The sequence below is a fragment of the Leptosomus discolor genome, unplaced genomic scaffold (assembly GCF_034619465.1).
Source record: "Leptosomus discolor isolate bLepDis1 unplaced genomic scaffold, bLepDis1.hap2 HAP2_SCAFFOLD_43, whole genome shotgun sequence".
In the NCBI taxonomy this organism is placed as follows: domain Eukaryota; kingdom Metazoa; phylum Chordata; class Aves; order Leptosomiformes; family Leptosomidae; genus Leptosomus; species Leptosomus discolor.
In genome coordinates this window covers 1,495,507-1,520,840 of record NW_028237934.1, presented here as the reverse complement: position 1 = coordinate 1,520,840, position 25,334 = coordinate 1,495,507, and the positions used below count along the sequence as shown (strand labels likewise).

Genomic DNA, 25,334 nt, shown 5'->3' with positions numbered 1-25,334 from the left:
GGAGTGAATCTGCAATGGTCAACAACAAAAATCCTCAGGATTTAGCCCCACTGATGGAAGGACTGAGGCCACAGACTGACTTCAAACTTGACCTTTGCAGCATGGCCTGGAAGCCCCCCACCTTTTAAGTATATTGAGCTACATAATCTATCCTCTGTGCCCTCTCTTCTCTCCTATAAAACAGGGGGTCATTCAGAACATGAACAGGTGAAATATTTCAGCCCCCATATTTTAATAAATCTGTGTTTCCAAATCTTTTTCCTCCATTTTTGCTTATTCAAGTTCTCCTAAGTTTTTACCTGCATTTGAGAGACTTTTGGGATTCACTTGTTGCTGATGCCTCTCTCAGTCAAATGTAGGATTGGCATAATGAAAAATGCTCTAATTCTCTATTACATTGCATAGGACTTTTCCTCTTAAAAAAGGGATGCTGACACAGTGTGATGAACTTGTTTTCCTTTGGATTGCTTCATCTACCATATTGCTACCACGCTTCATGGGCATGTCTGTCACAATTGTTGATATATTCCCATACTATTATATAACTATGAGAGAAGCTGTCCCATCAAAAAAATTAAATCCAGTCAAATGCAAAAGCAGCTAACATGGAGACTTTCATTCATTTTTTTTGTATATGGAAGGTTTTGGCAAGACATAGCGTAACTACTTAGACAAGGCACTCCATGGTTACGTGAATGCACATATGATTATATAACAGCACAAGTTTTACTGGCATTATTTACTTTTTGAATGGCAAAACATCAGTGGAATCCATTTAGAGGACTTTTCAGATTCTATTTATTTACCTGATTTTTTTTCCCCTCAACACATCATCAGTACCATGTTAGTTGCTTGTTTTGTACAGGAGATGGGAAGCTGGCAGACAGAAGCAAGCCAAAATACCGACTCCTGCTCTCCCTCTCAGGGATCCCTGAGTGCTGGCAAGCACCCTACCAGCAGGCTTTTGGGAAGAGAGCTGGACCTGGACTGTACCAGAACTGAAGCATGGGTTTAAGCTTGGCTGTTAAATAGTTCCCTGGAAAGTCACAGTCTTTGCAGGATTTGGGGCTTAAAAGTATAGAAGCTTGTCCCGGTTTGGCTGGGACAGAATCACAGCCCAGCCACGCTAGGCAGTTCCAGGGCAGCCAGGGCAGCCGACCTGAGTTAGCTCCTGGGGTAGCCCACACCATGATGGCATGGTCATTCTAAAGGGGGAAGGTTTGCTGAGGAGAGGGAGCTCCTGTGGGGTTCCTCTGGCTTCTCCTCAGGACTGCCCTCTGGCCAATGGGGACAGCTGCATATTCCCTTGGCTAAGCACATCTCTGGTGGCATTGGTGGTGTTTTCACTAAATCTGCTGCACTTCTACCCCAGGTCTGCTCTCCTTTTTCCCAATTCCCCTCCCTGGCTGGTGAGGGTTCACCAGGTGACAGAGTGACTGTTACAGCTTAGCCCCGGGTACAGGCTCAATGTAGACAAGGATACATGAAACCCAAAGTGCAAAGTCTGCAATAACTGGAATTTATGAACCATATCACAAAAAAAGTCTTTTCTTCTAAAGTACGAGTAAAAATACCATGTATCTTTTAAGGAAGACACAATGGCTTTTAAAAGTTAGCAGGAGGGCAGACAATTAAAACAAGCTAATAAAATTTTACAAGACATTTCTCAGCGTAAGGATGACAAGGGAGAGATGCTATGGAAAAAGTAGGAATATTCCAACAAGACAAGACAAAAGTACGGACAGCTTTGCTTACAGGAAGCCATAGATGCTTTATAACATCACCAGAGGATGCTTGTCAAGGCTGACATTCATCATCCACTGACAGCAAGAGATACCTTCAGGGTGATGTTCTACACCTCCCTTTGGTGCAGATACAGATCGAATAGAAGAGAGAGATTACACCAGTTAAAAAAATTAACAATTCCATTTCTTTTTTTGTGTGTGTGTGTGTATGCTGGCTGTATTATTTCCTTTCTAGTCCTTGAAACATTAACCAAAGAATGACAGTTTTATTGGATGACTAAGAAATACGTACACCTAATAGGGATTCAGAGACAAAAAAATAGATTCCTTAAGAAAAGAGCTGGATGATGGGGTGGAGCAGGGGAGAAGAATAATTGTTCAGGTTTTTTACAGCATATGTTTCTATTTCAATGAGACAACTGTATGCAGGTCTTCTTTTTTTTTGAGTGTTCATTAAAAACAAGTGTTTGATTACCTTCATGAACATTAAGTTTTGTTTTCCTCCTATCATCCTCTGTTATTTACAAAACCTGATAACAGACAGCAGACTGACTTCTGCGGTCCTCATTTTGGGACTATCTCACCCCACAGTTGACCTGTCACCAAGAATGCTGCTAGTGGTTGTGCTGAACCAGCTGCACTCACCAGGCATTGCCCAAACTACGTCCACAGACACAGAAATCCTTACAAAGCTCTTCAAAAGCAACCAGGCGCCGTAAGGCACACAGTGATACAGGCTAGAAAGAAATCCAACACCTGCAGAAGCAGAACCCTGGAGATGTGAATTTTGACTACGGTGGTTTTGACTTCCCTGTGGGAAGGTTCTCTGTGGAAGAACGTCTGAACTTCAGCAACGCTCATCTTACCTCCATGAGGACAGTGGAAATGAATTTCTGGTTTCCTGTTACCTTAAAACCCCATTTCCTGGAGTCCAGCTGGGCCCTCAGCTGACTCCATGCAGATAACCGGTAAAAAGGAACAAAGGGAAAGTTTCAAGTGGATTTCCCACACCTTCTGCTCTGTTTTACACAATCTAATTCTCTATTACCTTATAAAAACAAATACCAAAGAGAGAAAAGGGGACCAAACTATGGCACTAATGGCTTGGTGTACTGGGGGTGACCGAGTCAGTGACCTGAGCTGTTCCAACAAAGAAGCAGGCGACTGGGACATGAGTTCATGTTCTCACAGGTCTAGTGGGCTGAAGAGGTATTTGAATTTTCAAATAAATGCAAAAGGAGATTGCTGACAGTAAAATACACCTACATCATGCAACAAGTTTTTTTAAAATAAATTTCTTTTCACTCTGGAATAACTGAACCAGAATATTTCTATAATGAAGACCAAGAACTGGTTGATGCTAATTACTGACTAGTCAGTGAATATATTCTTTATTGTTGCACAGCCGAAAGCCATTAATGAGCTTTCTAATTTTCAGCAATGTGATGGTTTAATGGAGGATTAAATAGTGGTGGAGCCCTGTTTGCTAGCAGAGGTTTGGGACAGACTGTCACGACATGAAATGCTTGGCAACACAGCAACAGGTCGCACTTAATTTTTAATGACATGCTCTTCCATCTTCAGAAATTATTTTAAACTGACTTAAAACTCAGATCTGAGTTGCTTGCTTTCTTTGTTCTCTAACACGTAAAATTAAGCCCCAAGATCAAAAGGATGTCAACAGCACTTTTAAAATTATTTTAAGTGAATCTTTCGTACCTAATAATCTAAAGGGCGTTTCAAGTGCTGGCTCTCTCCAAATCTGTTTTTAAAATGGAAACCACACAGACAGCGAGTGCACAGGATGGCATAAGAACCGAACAAGAACACCTCATCCATTCAACGCATAGAAAAAGCTTGCTTATTCTGTGCAAGGAATACTCTGCCCAGATGTGCTTGTGTCACCATTTCAGGCAACTGTACTCAATGAACATGAATCTTTCCATAAGACTTAACCATAATACAAAAAAAATAAAGCTTGAAAACTCAGGAGAAGATACGTAATCTACTGCAAAGTCTTTTAATGATAGCTGATTTAAAACAAAGATTTCTTTTTTGTTTTTCTTTCTATTTCTCTTCTTTTAAAGAAGACAACATGAAGAAATATAATAAAACAATATTTTACCTTGTAGGGATTTCTTCAGCCTTCAGGAATGTCCTCATTGAAATAAGTGGGAGACAGGCAAATCCTGCCTGCTACAAAATTGCCCTCAAAAGACACACTTAGGAACTGGATCCTATTGTTACAGTGCATGAGCACAGCTATCAGGAAATTAAAAAGACAAAACTTAGCATAGATCTCGACTATCGGGTCTTCCTTACGCCCCTGCCAGAGAACACACACAGATGACTGGACCTGAATTCCGCATTTAACCCAAATTTGTGAGTGCCACATTAGGTATGGTACTGGAAAACCAAGGTAAGAGTGTACCATCATCAGGCTGCCAGCAAGTGCTTGTTGTCAGTAGGGCAAACTACTTGGCAGCTGTAATCTAGAAAATACACTGAAAAAAATAAAAAAAAAAAAAAGAAAGGAAAGAGAAAACAGTAGAAAGTCAGGGAAAGATGACGGAAGCAAAAAGAGTAAAAAAAGGGCAAAGGAAAAGGAAAGAATGAAGAAATAGGGCAAAGAAAAATAAAGGAAAAGCTCTGTGAAAGCTCATCATTTAGCTTGACAGAGAGAAAATAACGGGCTTTGAATACAAAAAAAAGACATCAGCAATTAGCCTTATTTTCCACATCCTTAACGCAGAGCACAAGTAGGTGGCTCTGCTGAGGGGAAGGCAACCGGAGGCTGAGCCCGTGGGAGCACTCACTCGCAGGCAGCGGCACAGGAGCAGCGGAAGGGAAGTGTCTGTCAGGGGTCACCCAGCGCCCCGGGACCCCCGTGGCTGGGGCACGCAGGGCAACGTCACTGCTGGACAACGTCACTGCTGGACAAACCACCCAGGTCATCATGGGTCATTGTCCCTACTCCATAGGCAAAACATAGAAAAAATTAATCTCATTATGAAAACTAAGTGGTGCATGACATTGCAAATACGTAACTAAAAAAGTATTTTTAAAAAGGACTCAAAATGTCCTGAACACAAGTAGGACAGGAGTTTGGACAAGCTTTATAAATACAACCACCGCCCCAGTTCTCTGAAGTCTTTCATTATGTTGCTGTTTGCCGTCTTTTTCCCTCCATTTGAATGGTCGTTCCCCAGGCTGAATGCCAACAGCCACTTATTAGGTAAAACAAATCAGTACATTTATCTTAAACCTGTCAGTGCTGGAAGGTACCAGCTCCCAGCCTTGTGGGAGTCGGCTCCTGGACCTACAGAAATAACCTTTATAAAGTGAGATATGGTTTAGGATATGGTTAAGCCTTTATTTTCTACTATGCTTTATCCTAAGTACACCTAATCCCTGAAAAAAGTCAGGACCTCAAACACTAATTATTCATTTTGTAAAAATAACAAAGTGCCCAGCACTTTCCCAGTGGAGTTGCTGAGGCTGGGCACAGCAGGTTTGGCTCTATTTTGAACCAAGCTTTAAGGAACCTCTCGCGGATGAAATGGCAAGCCACCCACCCTGCAGGAAACGCTCGCTCTGCTCGGGCAATGGAGTCGCTGTTTGGCAGAAACACACCGCTTCCACACCAAAACAAAACACCGACGCCACTCCAACACGGTACACGTCCACAAGCCCAGCAGCTCCGCAGTAGGTGAGCATTAAGTGCGGAAGGGAAGGAGGTGGCACGGGAAACAAGCCTGCCCAAATGGCACAGCAGTGTGGGAGCAGGAGGGATTGGCACGCCACGGGTGATGGGTCGGGGAAAAGGAGCAGGAGGCAGCAGAAATGCGGCCACTACCCAGTGCCAAAGGTGACCCGTGCCGGGGCTGCGACGCAATGGCCAGTAACCACATCACGGCACTGGTGCCCGCACTGGATACAGTGGGGCCGAAAGGGAGCAGCTGGGGTGCTGGCCCCAGGCAGGCAGGCAGGGAGGAGCAGGCAGGCAAGGGCTGCAGGGCAGCCCAGGGCAGGGCACCCCACCGGCTGGCTGCCCCCCAGGCTGGCAGTGCTCCCGGGCACAGCGAGGGGCACGGCTGGGCGCCAGCTGGTGCAGCTGCTGGGGTGCGGGGGGACAGGTCCCATCGGCCAGCCAGGCACCGCTCCTGCTGTCCCCAACCCCCGGGTGAGGGGCTGGGCACGTTGCCTGCTCTGGGGCTCCTGCACCCCCGGGTCACCTCTTCAGCCATATCGAGCCCCCAGCCAGTGTTTTGGGAAGAGGGAAATGACAGGGAAGAGGAGAAGCCACGCTGGCGTTCAGCAGCTCTGCTGAGCCATGCCCTCACAGGAGACCTTCGCAGGCCCAGAGGAAAGCCAACGAGGTGCTCGAGGCTTACTCAGAGCAGGCTCCCTGTGAGCTCGGGGTTAGAGGAGAGGGAGGACACAGAGCAGAGGCCAAGCCTGGGCAGCAGGGGAAGGGGTTGGAGGTGCTTACTTCTAATGTGGCTTTGGAACCCAGCCCTGGGGGTTCCAGGTGCCAGCCCAGGGGGAGCAGGCAAGGGTGGGGCGGGCAGGGAGGCAAAGGGAAGCTTACACCGAAGGCTCACCCTTTTAAAAGTAAACTTAAAACAAAACCCCAGCCACAAGCAGCATGCACCATGGAAACAGAACACCAGCCAACCTGCCCAAATGATGGCCTGCAACTGTCTGCAGAGCGGCTCACTGGTGCAGCTGAGGGGAACACTGCTCACCACAGAAGGACGCCATCTAAAGAGTCTGAAGTAGCCAGCCAGAACCCTTTTGCATTGACTTTTTTTTTTCAGATTGTGTGGCTTTCTTCCACAGTCACTTGAAAAAAAACAGTTGGCTGAAGACTCATGTCTTAAGCAAAACAGGCCACCTGCTATTGCAGGGCTCATTGCAGCCTTCAGCAGCTGCAGAGGCAGGAACAACAAGAAACCCAGCAAGTCACAGGCCACAGCTACACTTACTGCACTGAAACGTTAACGAGACTCCAGTCAAAATTCCGGGTCATAAAGCACAGAAGACAGCTGCTTCTTGGAGTGAGAGCTGCCTTTCCAGACACCAGTGGCAACGCCAAGGAGATGGGCACCGGATAGCAGCACCAAGCCCCCCAAAAGAGGTCAGTCACCCCGGGGATGGATACACTGGGACACCTGCGCTCCTAAACCTGGCCCTGCTCCTAGGTGAAGGAGGCAGGACCCACCCAGCCAGAAAGCTTTGTCATCCTTTTGCTCCAAAGCAGCGGTTCTTTTTGCTCCTATGTCTGCTGCCACAACAGGAGAGAGTGCCAAGAACCCCGGGAGGGTGAGCAGAACAAACGTCCGAAATCTCAAATGCAGGGAGGCAGAGTCAGTGCTTTGCAGGGCTTCCCCCCAGAGCCATTTCTCAATAGCACACTTCTCCTCCAGAACAGAGCAGGCTGTGAAATGCATCCACCTCTCAGACAGGAGACAAGCGCTTGTCTGCAGAGCAGTACAGAGCACAGTAGCAGCACAACCCAAAACCCACTGACTTTTAGCAGGTTAAAGTAAGGGAGAAATTTTGACAGACTAAATAGTTGCATGACAGCAATGAAAACAGGGGTCCAGAACTGAGGAAGCACTCACATACAGACTCTGAAACATTGTCCACATAGATCAGTAATACCTGTATTTCTCTTTTTTCTGAAGGCAGCATTTTAAGCATCAGGAATGAGCTTTTAATGTAGATTAGATTCCTTAGTGCAGGGTTTAATTTAATCGCAGAAGAAGGAGATACAGCTGAAGGAACTTTGACTCTGTTTTTGGAAACACCACCATCTCTCAGAACTATGCAGATCCACTTAAAATCCTTTTGGGTCTATCAAAATTTGTAATGATTTTGAAAACAGATGTACTATCTCATTACACAGGTTTCAAGTGTCATCTAGTGGCTATTTTCTCTTTTATTTCAATTTGGCATTTAAAAATAACTTTCCCCCCTTTTTAAATTTTAAAACGTTTGTTATTTCTATCATTACTGTTATTTATTATGCGACTCTGGCTCCTGCAATGGTAAGTAGATGCCTAAGTTTAAGCATTCAGATGGACTGAATCTGAGCCATAAGACAGCTGATTTCAGGACTAAAAAATTAAAAGAGAAAAAAATCTTATCCATCTTGTCTATAGAAACAAAACAAGGCACAAATGTCAGTTCGTGATTTAGAGCTTTTTCAGTACACCTTAATCACTTCTTACAATGAGAAAATTCTGACACGTTAAAGTCCATAATAAAGCCTATTCTAAGCATTCCTCACACCAGATAAAGCCAAAAATCCACAGTGCCATGTCAGGAGGTTTGTGTTTTACACTAACCCAACTGGTGATCTCACACAGGCCCAAAACTTTGATACTCAGCTCAAGTTGGTGATTTATCATATCACTCTCATAATGGGAACAATTAGTTCAAGTTTTCTGTCTCCCACCTCAAATAGCCTCTTATTCGCCAAGAATAAGGAATGGAGCTGACTAGGTAGCCGGAAAAATGGCTAAACCTGCACATGCAATGCAGCGTGCCCAAACAGGCATCAGACCTGCACTGCATGCCAGGCAGACATGGCGGGAAACATGCAAAGCACATCAAATCCTGAATCCCATGTGTCACAAAGACATGCAAGTCCATTTATGCTGCAGCCTGCTAGAGCTCGGTAACAAGACGCGCTGTACGTAAGCCCTACACCAAATTAGAAGCCAGTTACATCCCTCAGTGAGTGTTTGATATTTGACATTTTGCTTTCCCCAGATCACCTTTGCCATGTAACTTTCCACAGGCTGTTACAGAAATTCAACTCTGCAGGCTTCTAAAATTTCCTGCTTGTTTAGGCCATGGAAGTTACACTACATATACAAGAACAAGCCCTTCTTTACACAGGAGCTCACATTAGTAAATCAAAACCAACTCAGCTGCCTCCAATTCTTATTTCAGTCTCAGAGCTGTTGATTCTCAGTTACCTTAGGCTGCTTCCTCAACACCACAAAGCTCAGAGGATGTCAGGGGAATAAAGCTGTACTGAATGTTGATAGTGGTTGACAGGCAGCTGAATATGAGTCAGCAGTGTGCCCAGGTGGCCAAAAAAGCCAACAGCATCCTGGCTTGTATTAGGAATAGTGCGGCCAGCAAGAGTAGGGAGGTGATTGTCCCTGTCTACTCAGCACTGGTGAAGCCACACCTCAAGTACTGTGTCCAGTTCTGGGCACCTCAATACAAGAAGGTCATTGAGGTGCTGGAGAGAGCGCAGAGAAGGGCACAAAGCTGGTGAAGGGCCTAGAGAACAAGTCTCATGGAGAGCAGCTGAGGGAACTGGGGCTGTTTAGTCTTAAGCAAAGGAGGCTGAGGGGAGACCTTACTGCTCTCTACAACTGCCTGAGAGGACATTGTAGAGAGGCAGGTGCTGGTCTCTTCTCACAGGTAATTAATGACAGGACAAGAGGGAACGGGCTCAAGCTGCACCAGGGTAGGTTTAGGCTTGACATTAGGAAAAAATTTTTCACTGAAAGGGTGTCAGGCACTGGAATAGGCTCCCCAGGGAGGTGGTGGAGTCACCATCCCTCGATGTGTTTAAAGGTCATTTAGATGTGGTGCTTAGTGGTTTATGGTTTAGGGGTGTCCTTGGTACAGTAGGGTTGATGGTTGGACTCGATCTCAAAGGTCTTTTCCAACCTGAGTGATTCTATGATTCTAATGTTGGAATTTACATCCATGACATATGTGGCTGCCAGTGTGTCACAAAACCCAGACTGATTTCAGATGAAAGAAACCACAAAGCTGAAGCCTTACAAGGCAAATAATTGACTACTTCGATTTAGGTTAAACAGATTTATGAGCTTAGAAACGGGACTAAGTTACTGCAATTTGAGTAGCTGAGCTGTACAGCACTTCAGCCTACAGCAAAGCCAGGTCAAGCACATTTTTGGCTTATGCAAGTCAAACAATCGGAGATTTGAATGTTGCTTACGGAGCAGGCTACCACCCACTCACTCATTCCCAGGCAGGTTCTTTCTTTCACCCAAAAACATTGTACATAGATTTTGTGTATTTTTGTGAAGAGGTTGTTTATACATACATCTCATGTGTAAAAGTAACTTCAGTGATGTTAGCCCCTGAAAGGAACATGCATAGAAGCCAGAACTTTTATGCCATAGTTGTGCTGACAGGAGAGGATCTAACAAATGAGGAGAAAGCAGTAACAATGGAATTCATCATGTGATTAAATAATTTTAGTTGATGACCCAGACAGAAAGAGAAGTCAGGCAGTGAGATCTGCTGATGACACTAAGCCATCACTTAGAGGAGCACCAGAATATCACAAGCATGATGCTGAGCACCTCAGTAATGTAACAGGGTTGAAATTCAATAGCAGAGACCAATGCCATTATGGACCAATTCAAATTTTAGTCAAATTTAGTCAAATTTAAGTCACAGGTCACAACCTCAGCAAGGCCCTTTCTTCAGCTGACTACACCGATTCACAGTACGTAGACGATCTGCCCCATGTTATCAATAAACAACTTGCACCCCCGGAGCTCTATAAACTATTACCTCTGGCTTGACAGCAGTAAAATCTACCCACCTTCTTCCTACCAGAACTCCTTGATAAATGGCAACTGCTGCTCAAACCAATGCTAGAGATGAAATACTTCAAGATTTTGAAGTGTTCACCTAACCTCTAGCACAGAGATTATTCCTGGTGAAGATGTTACAGTCTGGAAGAGCTGCAGGCTGGAGGTGCCCACCCGAGCCTGAGGACATGGGCTCAGGAACCCCCAGGACCCAGGAGGCCACCGTCTCCGTGGAAAACAGAAGCGCCACAGAGACCCAAGTAAATGAAAACAGAATGGCCGCTCCCAGTGCTCGTCAGGATGCTGCTTCCCTGTTTGCTTAGCACCTGCCAACACTTCAAATGTCCTTTTGCAGGGACCAAGTTTAAGAAGTGCTGTCAAGCAAGTGGGAACTGCAAGCAAACCTGCCTGTGTATCCCTACAGCTCACAGCAGCCAGCTTCGCTTTCATTTACCAGCTCACTCAGAGCCACTGATGCAACAAACTTCATCCCCTAGTAAAAAGCTTTCTCAGGAGCTGTACAATACCAAAGTATTCCAAACACTCGAGCAACATAACCCTTTGCCTAAGGACCTCACAGCTTAAACAGTATCTGATACACAAAGCTACACAAAACAGTAACCAGCTTCCAAATTGTAAAAGGCTCCTAAAGGTGCTAGAGAGCTGAGAACTATCCCAGCTAATCACGTTAGATGTTATGATCCTGGCTATAGTTCAGAATCACACAAACAGAAAATGCAATCCCCTTCCAACTTGTCAGGGGCTTATCCACATGGACTTTGTCTGAAAATCAGAGGGTGATACAAGTATGGGAAGTGCTTTTCACTATCACCTCCTGATGGATCCCAAGTCTTGCCTCCTAACTCCTAAGAGACTTTAATTCTAAGAGGCTGGGGGGGCAGGGCCGGACAGGGGGGAGAAAATAACATAGAGGCATCTCATCTGAACACCTGACATGCCCATGCATCCACCAGGATTAGGACAGGTTTCTGCCACCTGCTCCATGCTAGATGGAGAGAGAGGGGGAGATAGGGCTGAGAAGAGAATGGGTTTATCCTGAGTTTCAAAAGAAATTTTCCTCCTTCTTTCTACACAGCTTTCCCTTTGGGTGGAACAGGGTGAGCGCTGAAAGGGCTGATCTGGTGATATCCAACAGATTATGCATTTCAAAAGGAAAAACCTGACTTTCCTAGGTTAATTCAGCTTATGCCCTCAAATAAAGTCATGCAACTGAATTTCTCATTACGACAAAGCTTGGCATAAGGCATAGTGTTTCCATATGAGCAGAAGTTGCTTTCACTTGGATGTTTACACAGCTTGCACAAGTTTGGAAACTTGGCTGTGAAAAGAGAGTTGAAAACACAGCGGTTATCTCCTCCCTTAGGTGTGCTCCTGGGCCCTTTCAGACCACTCTGAACTACTGGGGACCAGCCTCTTTGCCTTGCCAAGCTCTTCCAAGCCAGCATATGGGACCTGCTCCCAGAAGTGAGGAACTGTTCTGCAGAGGAAAGAGGTGGTTGACAGTGCACATGCTTGTCTGTAGAGTGGGCACAGCAGAGCCACAGCATTGCTGTACGTGCTGCTACTGCTACGCAACACCTGCTGAGAGAGAACAGCAAGAGCTCCCGGTTACCCGTGTGGGAACACAGGAACCATCAAACAAGGACCTGCACAGTGGCCATGAACTTACTGAGACCAGGAAGACGCCTGTGCACGCACGCCTGAAGCTTGGGAAGACAGGTCCTGAAGGTGTGTACATCAAATTCCAAATCTGTTCATTTTAATGTCCTCCCCAGCCTAAAATAGCTCTGTAATCTTGCTGCAGTACCTGATATTTATTTAGTACTACATATACAATATATCGCTGTTCAATGAAAAGCTTCTGGGCACTATAAACAGATAACTGTCCACCAGAATAAGGCCAATTTTAATTCCACTTAGCCAATTCTCTTTAGTTCTCCAAGTGTTCTCAAAAAGGCCTCCATTGCAAGCAGCTGTAGATCATCAGCACAATCCATAGTCCAACACATTTTGCACTGAAAAAACGTTAACCTAGAGCATGAAATGTTTAGTGCAAATGAAAGTTAATCATCTGATAACACCAGAATACCTGAATGTAGCGATATTGCTTGTTTTCCTGAACATCATTTCTTAATAGTGCATTAAATGGGTAAGAAAAGACACTGTTCTTTTATTTTCAGCCCTGATTCACCCAAGTTTCATCATTCCTTTGAAATATTCATGAAACTAGATAAAAAAATTAAGCAAAACATTAAAGCAAAGTCTTCAATAAGGAGGAGAGAAGCGTACATCCAGCTTCTTGTGGCTAGAGAGAGGGCAGTCAGAGCAAGGCGAGTGAACACGCCCATCAGAAAAGCAAGAGTTGAGCAGCCCAGGAACCACAAAGCAGAGCAAAAAAGGAAGGCAGGGGGGCGGAGGTAGAAAGGGAGACAAGGAGACCCAGAAAAGACAACTTGAAATACAAGTGTCAACTAGCCTTCAAAAGCCTTTGTGACTTCTCAAGTGTTTATTCAAAGGAAGGTGCCTTCATGACATGTCTTGCAGCAATCAACCTCTCCAGCAAACACCTCCTGAAGGCTGCCACGGCAGCTCTGCTCAGCCAAGCACAGCGCTGCAGTCCAGTATCACCTTCACGTATCATAATTTTGATCCGACTGTGCTGTACCTGCTGTTGTTACAGGCAGCTGGTAACATGCTCCTAAGTCAGAGGAGGTGAGAAAATATCTTCTGTTTGCATATATTCTTCTTAACTGTTACTCATCTCACACCTTAGCCCTTATTGAAGGGCCACACCAATTTAGTGTCCAACCACCCGAGCTGCAGGAACGATTCAGCTAAGAAACAAAGGCAGAAAACAGAGGATGTTGAAAGAGTTCTTTGTACAAAAAGGAGGAAATCCTACTGCATTTTGAATCTCCTGTGTGAGCAGCGTGCGTGGCCTTTGCTTCGGCTCTGCTGAACATTGCATCTCCCAACAGGTCTTTGCCAAATGGAGGGGTACGGCTGTGCATAACCGAGGTCACTGCTCTTTGCCCAGGGCCTGCACAGGGGGATGTTTACCAGCCTTCACCCCAGAACAGCTAGCAATGAAGAGGTACCAATACAGAGGGAGCTCAGGGAAAAAGAAAGATAAAGAAAGGCCCTTTCGGTGTTGTTCATCTATCGAGATACTTGCACTATTTATAGGGTAGGTAGAAGACAGAATCTTACAGAGAGAACATCTTAAGACCAGAGGAGATTCCAGGACTGAGTCAACAATTGTATGGTTTCAAATAACAGTCATTATGAACTCCACAGTTTGGCGTCTAACTCTGAAGCTTCAAGGACTTGCAAGTTATTTTTTGGGTTTCAAATAATAGAACCATCGGGCAGTTACTTTAATTAAAGTCAAGAATTTTAAAATCAAGAATTTAAATGAACATAATTTGAAGAGCTGAATCTTTAAATCAGTCATTAGATAGCATGAAACCCAAGAAAAGAGGAGCTGTTAATAGCAACACCTCTTTGAAGGCTATTTTTATAAACTCTTGTGAATTTTATTACAAATAGCCGATAATCCACACCCCCCCAGCACTCTTATGCTAGGCCTCAGCACACTTAATGTCTCTATCAACTAATCCAACTGCTAACACCAGTACTAAATGAGCCTTTTACTACAATGTAGGGACTTCCCAGATGTTCTCTCGCTGGTTTTGAAATCTAAGATAACAAGCAATAAAACAGAGTTATGTTTATGATCCACAAGACAATGTTGAGCAAATCAATTCCGTTACTATATTTCATTAACATACCTGCATTTGGGGGATTTAAAGGGGAAAGCACAGCCAAGACAAGTAAGTAGGCATGAAATTCTAAGACTGAGAGAGGGTTGCTTTGCATTAATCTCAATGTCATTTAAAAGAAAATGACTAAAGCCATTAATTGTAAGGTATTTCCAGTGTCATACCTCTCTGTTGGTGCATGTCAACTCTTCATACCAGTGCAAAATGCTTCCCACCTGCATGGCAGAACAGTCTTCAAGCTTCACACTGGGAAAAGAATTACAGAGATGTAGTGCAATAACGGTGATTTTGGCCTCAAATATCAGGCAACTCATTTCTATCTCAATATTCTTTTGTTAGTTCACTGAATGGAAAATACAGTGGACTCAGTAGACTTTGAGCACAGAACATATGCAAACACATGGTTTCTACGAGGCAATGTGCATACAAAGTGGGAGACGGAAGGGAATCAAGCTTGCCCACCAACCCTGTCAATGTTATTTCAAATAAACGAGAGCAAGCAAATTTCAGAGCAGTGAAGCAATTCAGAAAACACAGCAACAATGACATCCACAATGAAGCATCTTTAAGTAAAATGAAAATGGTAATGTTTCTATTTGCTTTATTTCAAAAAAGCATCAAAAATGTTTGTTTTCATTTAGCAACTATTTCTGCTTCTTCAGCTCTAATTACTAGCTTGCAGTTACTACTATATCCAGTGAAGTATGTCTGACCTCTAGTGACTGCAATATGCAGATTGAGTGGGATTAACGCCATAACTTCGCCGCCCCCCCCCCCCTTTTTGACCAATGAAATATTTGAATCCTGATGATTCCTGCTTGCAAGATAAGGTGGGACAGACAAAAATCATGTAAGAAGGTTGGATTCATACCATAAAGAGAAGTTGATCACTGGAGTTTATTAAAGGGGTTCTCACCAAGAACAAAATCAAGCCAGTCCAATTTGGTTTTCTTTGGTACCGTGGAAGCCACATGGTTTGCCAGAGGAAAGCAAACAAACAAAAAACCCTGCATCTTACAGGGCTGCACGGAATGCTGAAGACAGGCAAACCGCTCTAGGTAAGACAGAGACAGTAAATGACAACAACAACAACCACCCAAACAAAAAGCCAACCAAACAAAAAACCCCAAACATACACACACACGAAACCCATAAATAAACCCCACCAACCTGCAAGTGGGACTTGCTCTTTCTTAGGATCTGAAAGGAAACACAGAAATTTAAACACCAAAAAAGGAGATCGGAGGAACTGGATTTTCAAAGGGAGTGTGTGTTCAATCTGAGGTTGAATCAACTGGGGAAAAGGAAACCCTCTCTTCACAAAGTGTAACTATGTATTGCAAAAGCGAACATTTGGCACCCCGCAGTTACAGGTTAGGGCCAAGAACGTTAAAGCACTGTTGGATGAGCCATTTCTTCAGGTGCCCTGCAGATGACTGAGGAAATGGGTCCCCAACGCTGATCCTCTTAACGATCCTCCTCAGGCCATGGAATACACTTGGAAGGCTGAAAAGCCCCCCTGGGAATAGAAAGAGAATCACCTCCACCACGCTGTCAGGTCAGACAGCTTTCTAGCTCGCTGCATGGTACTTGGGGAAGCAGCCTTTCACACCTCCAAATTATATTCTATGTTCATCTCAGGCACACAGACACGGAAAGTTACACGGTATGATTATTCCATTAGCATGTTGCAAATTCTTGGAATCCAGTGGTTTCTACTTTCCTTCAGAGCAAAAGTTGACAAAACTCCTAAGTGCAGAGGAATGTTTAAAAACCTAAGTCGCATGCATGGGGACAAAAACCCACAAAGCTGAAAAAGCCTCCTTGTCCAGCTTCATTAAAAAGAGGGACACATCAGTAAGCAACCACTGCTCTTGGATGCCTGTGTTATGTGGGTTTTTTTCAGTGGCTGGAATTGGCCCTGTGCAAGCAGGGACTCTCACAGAGAGGCTGCCTTCTCAACAACCCCTCTCCAGTCCCATGTTGTCTCAAAATGGGAGGCACTGCATTTAAATTAAGGAAATAAAGATACTCTAAGTATGATTACAAGTCCACAAAGACGTATTTAAAAACAGACTTACAAGAGTGCTAGAACAAAGCTGATTTTTTAAAGGTAAAAAATAATCCTAGTTGCTCTTGCTGTTTCATCTCAAGAACACAACATAAAAACTATATCATGGCACCAAGTTTTACACACAGATTACATAAACTTGCTATGAATGTATAGATTTGCAGTGCTCTGTGATCTTTGATAATTTTCGTCCAAGTGTACCTTCAGTTACATTTTCAGTCTTTTCCTTCCTCTTCAGGGACATAGGTTGCATTCCACATCACTCGCTGTATGTATTACCTCATTAGTATTGTTGTTGTTACCGTTGTTTCTTCTCTCTTCGTGCTGTTCCATTAAAACTGTTCTTATCTCAACCCGCGGGGTTTCACCCTTTTCTCCCCATTCTCCTCCCCACCCCGCCACAGGGCGAGGGGTGAGTGAGCGGCCGCGTGGTGCCTGCTCCCAGCCGGGCCCAAACCACGTGTCCTTTTTGGTGCCCGACATGGGGCAAGAGGGCTTGAGATAACGGCAGATCTGGCCAGAGCGCGTTGAAAGGTCTGTCACACCCCTCTGTGACAGCAGTTAAATCACCGCTGGTCACGCTGGTTCGGCTGCTCACGCAGCGGTGCTGTGTCAACTCGTACAGGCACTGTGTGCTCCCTGCGCTGATGGTCGGGACCTCTGGGAGGGGGATCAGGACTAGCATCTTGCTGCACCGGCTGATGTCGACTTAGGGTCTGATTGCATCCCTGGCCACTGCATCACTGGTCACGAGGTTAAGCTGGTATTTGTATGTGGCATTGCTGTCATGCCCATCCCCCAGGCACCTTCTCACGGCATTTGTTACTCATCGCACCCAGCCCACAGGAGGGACAAAGGAGGACACTTTCTCCCACTCTTCCACCTCTCCTTCCACATTCAGGCTCATTATAGCAGCTTTTGAGAATTCCAAATATCCCTGGGATGCCCAAGCCAGCATGTTCTTGCTGTATCTCCTGAATGTGTCCCAGGGCATTGATCACGGTTAAACAAACTTTTGCTAAGAACACCACCCAGAGATCTGCCCTGAGGATGGATAATTATGAGTGGCAGGGTGTGTGGGAGAGTACGGGCAAGTGCCTGGGACAGTGGTCACCCCCAGTGTTTTGGAATTTCACCCCTGAACAAATACAGAATCCTGAAAAACTAGTAAAATACTTGGAAAAGGTATGCTGTCACCCTGGCAATTCCAGAGAGACACAAATCACTGCAATATGCTGGGGCTTGGCCCATGCCTACTGAGCCCTTCTCAGCACTGCTCAGTGCCCTCAAGGGGAAGAGAAGGTCTCTGGACCTTCTAAGTAATTTTCACAAGGAGTGACTCTGATGAGGGTTAGAGGGGCCCTGCCTCCAGCCAGGGGGAGGAAAGGGACAACCGGCTTTACTGGACTGCGTGGGCCCGATGGCCTGGCACGTCAGACCCACAGGAGTCTAAGGCTCCAGGAGACGCTGGTGCACACTGTACCCTAATGCCATCAAGCTATAGAGGGGCAGAACCCTTTCGTCTTTCTGGAGTGACAGGTGCATCCCAACAGCTAACTGTACTTTAAGCTGACCTGAGTCTAACTGGGAATGTGTGGCATAAACACCCCATTGTGACTGGCCCAGAGGCTCCGCGCATCCTTGGCACAGACTACATCAGGAGGGGGTATTTCAAGAACCCAAGAGGGTACCCATGGGCCTTTGGTATAGCTGCCTTGGAGATGGAGGAAGTTGAATAGTTGTCCACCTTGCCCAGTCTCTCAGAGGACCCTTCTGTGGTGGGGCTGCTGAAGGCTGAAGAATAACGGGTGCCAATCGCTACCACAACAGTACATCGGCAGCAATGTTGCACCAACCAAGACTCTCCGATTCCCACCCATGAGCTGATTCAGCAACTGGAGAGTCAAGGGGTGATCGGCACAACTCGCTCACCCTTTAACAGCCCCACGTGGCCAGTGTGAAAATCTAATGGAGAGTGGAGACTAACAGTAGACTATGGTGGCCTGAATGAAGTCACGCCACCCCTGAGTGCTGCCGTGCCAGCCACGCTAGAACTTCAATCCCAACTGGAGTCAAAGGCAGCCAAGGGGTACGCCACAACTGGTATCGCTCATGCGTTTTTCTCAATCCCTTTGGCAGCAGAGTGCAGGGCACCGTCTGCTTTCACTTGGAGGGGTGTCCAGTACCCCTGGAATCGACTGCCCCAGGGGTGGAAACACAGTCCCACCATTTGCCATGGACGGATTCAGACTACACTGCAACAGGTGAAGCTCCACAACACCTGCAATACATCGATGACATCATTGTGATGGCCAAACCATCTGGTTCCCGACATCTGGATACCAGCATCTGCACAAAGCACCTCTGACCAGTGCAACTGGCGCAGCAGCTGCCCCTGGGACTCAGCTGGAACCACAACTGGTAGCAGACGCTGTGCTGGGCCATCTCTGTGGCTCACCAGCTCACGCAAGGCATGAAATTGAGCGTCGCTGCAGCGAGGCTCTGACTGATCCCTTCCTGCTGTGCAGGCTACAGCACGTCCACGCATGGATCTGAACCTCAGCTTCCAAAGTCGGACGGTTACCAGAGGGAAATACACTGACCGTGTGCTGCTTTCTCCGAAGCTGTCGGGATTTCCTTTGGAACTTGGGAGGTTTTTTGGGAATAGCTCCCTATTCTAGCTTTCTACTTCCCTCTTTGACAACATTAACAGAAAGTATGAAGGTAAATGTCACACGACTAAAATACTGAAAATGCGTTCTTACTCTGTAAAGTCAGCAAAGCTGGACTACTCACCCCTGGGATGCCAGCTAGGAATCAGCCTGGGATCCAGCTGAGGAGTTGGAAAAGCCCTCCCGGTGGCCGCATCTGCAACCAAACACCCACGAGAAGTTACCGTCATGTGTTCTGACCCACGGGGCCATAACTGAACAGCAGAACACAGAAAGGGGCCACATCATGACACAGCACAGGCGTGCAGGGCTGCGTTCTCACCCCTGCAGAGGCACCTGGCTGACTTTGGGCTTGGAGCTGGCAGCTCCCGAAGGTTTAAGGATAAGGCCATGACGCACCCGCGCGACCTCTCTGCAGCTCAGCCCTGGAACCCAGCCGGGAAGCTGGACAGCCCTCGCCTGCAACCGTGTCCGTGAATGAACACAGGACAGAGCAGCTCCTGTGAAACGTTTCAATGTGCTGCTTCAGGTCTGAATGCCAGCGAACGCAGCTCAGACACAGGACTGCTCCAGAGCGCTCCTCTCGCCTTCTGCTCAGGTGCCTCTTGCAGATAGTTACCGGCTGCCTGCAGTGGTGTGGAGCTGTCAGCTCCCTGGAACTCCCAAGGCTCCTAATCAGGCTCTAGCTGAGAAGCTTGATAAGCCAGGCCAAGGCCATCCCCTGCAATCCAGCAGAGCTCAGAGAAGTTTCCATGCACACAGAGGAAGCCCACCCCTGGGAACTGGAGGAAAAAGCGACAACAGGCTGTTCCAGGCGGCAGCAATGCTGCCCCTGCCTGTTCCTGCAGGCTGGGGACCTGTGGTTCATCCGAGGGGAGCAGGACTGCAGGACTGGAGCAGAAATGCTCCTGTTTTCCCGAGCAGACCTCTCCTGAGCGTGCCCCTCTGGGGTGGCCACGAGGCTGACAGCTGGGATCCAGCCAGGGAGTGGCAGAGCCATGGCCCTGGGCACGACTGCAGCCAGCCCGGGAAGAAACGCTGCCATGGGCTGTTGTCTGGCTCCTGCGGTGCCACGCGCTCACCCGCCCTGGCACACAGCGGGGGCAGGCTGCCCTGGGGCAGGGCACTGTGGCACGGGGCCGGGTGTCCCCACAGAGACTTAGTGCTGGGTTTCTTAACTTGCACAGCTGCTCCCACCAGAAAATGCCCCCAAAGCAGCCACAGCCCCTCTACAGCTCCCCGCAGGGTGTCTGACCCCTCTGCCCGCACCGCGGTGTCTGCCTGGCTTGCCCAGCCTGGCCCAGCTGCTCTCCCAGACCCAGCCTTAGCCTTGGCCCCGCCGCCACCCCACTGAGGCGCACTGGATGCCACACCGCACTCCTCGGGGCTGGGTGCTGGCCCTCTGCCTGCCTACCTGCTCCCTGTGCTTGTCTTGGAACAGCCTGCGGGCTTGCAGGACCACCAGGAGGAGGAGAAGGAGGCGGGTAAGGACCCGGGCCCCACACGCTCACACTATGCTGCTACCAGCTGCTGCTGCTGCTGCAGCTGCTGACGGAGTGTTGCCCACAGCTGGCGTGGCACAGCACAGCAGGGCAGGGCTCTGTCACCTCAGAGACCTGTCAGGCCCCACGCTCCACCAAGCCCCTCCAGCGTACACCCGGTGCCATTGAGTTACCGAGTCTGCACACTCTTGTGTTTCCTCGTTCTCCGTGCATGGGGAAGAAGCAGAAGCGGAGAAGGGTGGATGGACCCGTTTTGGGAGGTGTCATGTCTCTAGTAGCTCACCTGTCGTGCTTCTAGGATAGAGCTCTTGCGTGAATATATTTGAAAACATCTTTCTCTGTCTTTGAGATGAGAGGGAGAGTTACATACCCTGTTTGCTTTCTGGGTTAAGAAATGAAGGAAAACAAGGCCTATCTTCTCAAGTGTGGCTTCAGGAACCCACTGGTGAAAGAGCCTGAAAGGCTGGAGCAGATGGTGAGCCTCCGAGGACAGTGATCTGTCTAACTGCAGTGCACTTCAAAGTTAATGGCTGAAATATGTGGCTGAAATATTTTGTGCTTTTCCTAGGGAGCCAAATGCAGTATGTCTGACCTCACAGGCACGCTGGTTCTCCAGATGCCCGCAGGCTATACCCAGGTGGGTCCGGAAGAGCAGTCCAGGGTCACTTCTGCTGTCCACTCCACGTGGGCACCAGATACGTCAGTGTGCTCAGAGGTGCAGGTCCCACCCTGTCCAGCGACCGGTAGTTGTTATCACCTGATACAAAACAGTACGTAAGCGTGTGGACTGAGCACCGGTTTGGTGTCAGGACGGGCTGTTGAGGCCTCTTCCATTCGGTACCAAAGCCCATTACCGGTCTGCAAGTACAGACCAGGCTATATGAGGTGGCTCCATCTGATGCCTTCGAGTTCAGCTGATGACAAAACCAGGACACAGTGCAGCTCTTTCACCTGCAGCCGCTTCGCGTTTTACCTGCAGAAGGTCCTGGGCAGACCCTCGCCTGCCCACGTCCACCTCCAGGCAGCAGCTCCAAAAGGCCCGAAACTCAGCGGACAGTTGCTCGGGGTTCTGCAGCTCTGGTGTCCCGTTGGTCGCTATCAGATCCATCGCCTAGAGAGACAAGAAACATGAGACTCCACCTGTTTCTTTCTTACCCAGAACTGCTCACAGAGAGCCCATTTTTTAAGGTCCAGCCTCCAGTGCCAGTTTCCTCCCTGGCAGAGGGTTAGACTTGATTTTTCTATACCTACAAAAAACAAACCCTGATGCAGCCAAAGCTACTCCAACATCAACGTGATCTTGCCTTGACAGCTGATTGCAGTGGCTGACCTAGTTAGGAGGAACTCCATCAGCAAAAGCACATTTGGCTTCTCTGTGCATCGACACCAGCTTTCCTGGCTATTTTAAAGAGTGAACTTGGTCCAGCTGTATTATTTCAAAGGATTCGGACATAAAATGCATCCCTGCAGTGCTCACTGCTCCCTAAAGTACAGCTTCCTTAAAACAAAGGCAGTCCAGATTTTTGCTCTGTTCTAGATAAAAATGATAACTAGAGGAAAAAAAAAAGTAGATCCATCAGCTTATTCCTTGGCTAAACAGAAACATTTGGAATCTCATTTTCAACACAGACACGTTAGCTGCGTGCACAAATATATTATGAAGAAAACACGTAACTGGGCAGACAGGAGCCACCCGCAACTCTGTCTTTCAGCAGTCTCCAAATTCCAGATCAGCAAGTCTTCCTGACAGACCTCATGCCAAGGAATTAGAATGTAATTTTGCAAAACATCGGGCGAGCATTATCCAGGGCGGTTCACTTGGAACCAAGGTCTAACACGCTGCGAAGCTGGACAGATGAGTTCATTCTGCTTTTGTAAAACGTTCTTCAGAACGGCAAGACAAATGTTTTGAACTGTTTGCACCTAAACTTGCAGAATATGTCTCAAATATACAGCAATAATAATAGAAATAGGTCTAGGAGTCTTCCATAAAAATATCTGCCAAGACAAGAACAGCTCTGTGCTACTGGCATTTAAAGAGACAGTGGCCGAAGGGACTTTGCTCTTATTCTCTTAAACACAGAGGAAAATTTCCAGGCCTAACAAGGCAAGTGAACCATCCTAGAGAAAAACAACAAAAGAAAGTTTCTCTACTCTTCCCACAAGAGAAGTGTCACAAAATCAGCCTTGTCCCACCCATCTGCAGCTGACCTCAGGCACCAGGCACAGCGGTGAGCCGGAGGGCCTGTCCTCACTGCGGTTAAATGGTGCTGCCCCAGGGACGTCCCTTCTCCTGCGGTAAAGGAACACAGCACCCATGCCAGCCTTGGGAATTTTATTCTGGCTCCATTCACCTGGCTGTGAAACAGGAGTGCCGGGACAAATGGAGCTCTTTCAGCTGCTCCTTTCTTCACAGAACTCCAATCAACAGAGTCATCTGTAGCTGGGTACTGCATCTTTTAAATAGTTTTACGACCACAGCAAAAGCTCTAGGGGAAGCTCAAGTACCTTCTTGTCACGTCTCTTTTGCTTTCCTGTGATCCAGCTGGCAGAGAAAAGCAAGTACAGTCCAAAGGAAATGAGTATTTGCAGTAGCTGCAAAGGGGCAATAAGCTCCTCAATTTCTTTAATGTACCCAGAAACAAGAAGGGATTTGGCATACAGCTGCAGCTGTAGTCTGTGAAAATGAGACCCTCAAGTTATCCAGGGCTCCCACATACATGACAGAACAACATACAGATGATTTAGCAGCCTGAAACTGTAGAAGATCCACAGCATTTGGAAAATTGATACAGTTTTGAGGAACACTGATGCACTGTGGTTAATAAATGAAAAAGCAAACAGAAATGCCTAGGATTTGGTTTGTTGGGTTTTCTTAAAACTGAAACTGGGGAGGTCCAACCGGCATTTCAAAGGATATTTATCGCACCAATACTTGTCCCTCAGGCCCCAGGCCTACGCCTGCTGGAAGGAAATCCCAGTGAGAGAAAACAAACACCGTCACAGAAATATCCAGGACACTCTTGGCTGGAAAATGATTCATTCCTGGGAATTCTGCATCGGTTGGGAAGAACCTGAGCATCAGGGGATGCGTTTGCTCTACACGTGGAAAACAATAAACACATCGACATTCAGGCTGGTGTTAACTCTACCATCAATGATCCTTTAATGCCTTATAGTATATTTCGGTATTTCAATTCAGGTCAGTAACAGAAGCTGCTACGTTCCTTGCACTATTAAAACAAGAAATCACAAAAATGTGAAAGAACATCCTTTGGTTTCCAGGCTTCGCAGAACTCCCTGGATGGGGTCTAAATGTGACTATTAAACCCAACAGCTACTGTGTGCCATCAGCTAAAAACCTGACCTGCAAACACAGGTCTTGCTTATCAGCTCTCGTGTCTGGGTGCAGCTGAGAGCTCTCGCTGCACTCTGTGATTCCACACACAACAGCAGAAGGATCCTGTCCCTGTTGGGGATGATTCACTTTCATAAAACCAGCTGGGAGCTGGGGAACTTCAGGCGGTCCACCACAAGCTGTTCACTGTTCCCAGCTCAGAGACAACAGCCTCTGCCCAAGACTCCAAGAAGTGAACACAGACGGGACCAACTCCAGGTGCCTGATTTTAACCTCCTGCAGTTTTCCTCAGACACCTGAAGACGCCTTGAAGCTCCAAGTGCTCAAGCTGATCCCAACTCCCGCAGCAGATGAGGCATGTATGGAGAAAAAGAGCATCTCTAGTAATCTGGGCAAGGGCAGGAATCGCTGAATGTGAATTTGATCAGGGGTAAGAAATCCAGTTCCCTTCCTCACAGTTGACCTGAGGCTTCTTGAGGAGCCTCAACAGTTGAGGTTAAGGAAGCTGGGAATTTTCAGCCTCCAAACCAGGGACACAGGCCTACTGCCACCCTGCCAGCTGCAGTGCACTCAGCTTACTCAGCATCAGGCTGAACCCAAACCTGTTTGTATATTCTGAGCTAAAAGCCGAACCAAAAAGCTCACCCTGAAACAGGCAGGTCAGATCCAAACCCAAACGCCGAACCCAAACCTGTTTGGTTCTTCTGGGCTAAAAGCCAAACCCAAACGCCAAACCCAAACGCCAAATACAAATGCCAAACCCAAACGCCAAACCAAAAACTGTTTGTTTCTTCTGAGATAAAAGCCAAACCCAAACGCCAAAAACAAACGCCAAGCCAAATAGCGAAACCCAAACGCCAAACCCCAACGACAAACTCCAACGCAAAACAAAACGCCAAACCCCAACGCGATTCCTTCTCCTGACCCAAATGCCAAACCCCAACGTCAAAGCCAAACGCCAAACCCCAACACCAAAGCCCAATGCGTTTGTTCTTCTGACCCCAATGCCAAAACCCAAAGCGTTTGCTTCTTCTGAACTCAACGCCAAACTCCAACGCCAAACAACACAAAAAAAAAGCCAAACCCCAAGGCGTTTGCTTCTTCGGACCCCAACGCCAAACCCCAACGCATCTGCTTCTTCTGACCCCAAGGCCAAACCCCAACGCATCTGGTTCTTCTGACCCCAACGCCAAACCCCAACGGCAAACCCCAATGACAAACCCCAACGCATTTCCTTCTTCTGACCCCAATGCCAAACCCTAACGTGTTTGCTTCTTCTGACCCCAACGCCAAAACGCAACGCCAAACCCCAATGCCAAACCCCAACGCCAAACCCCAACGCATTTGATTCTTCTGACCCCAACGCCAAACCCGAACGCCAAACTCCAAAGCCAAACCCCAACGTGTTTGCGTCTACTGACCCCAACGCCAAACCCTAACACCAAACCCCAACGCCAAACCGCAACCCGTTTGTGTCTTCAGACCCCAACGCCAAACCCCAACGCCAAATCCCAATGCGTTTGTGTCTTCTGACCCCAACGCCAAACCTCAACGCCAAACCCCAACACTGAACCTCCATTCGAAAC

The 25,334-nt window shown here is 47.1% G+C and overlaps 1 pseudogene; it reads left to right on the top strand.

The window, feature by feature from the left end:
- Window positions 1-25,334, top strand: part of LOC147412363 (M-phase inducer phosphatase 2-like) — a 132,221-nt pseudogene that overhangs the window by 5,749 nt on the left and 101,138 nt on the right.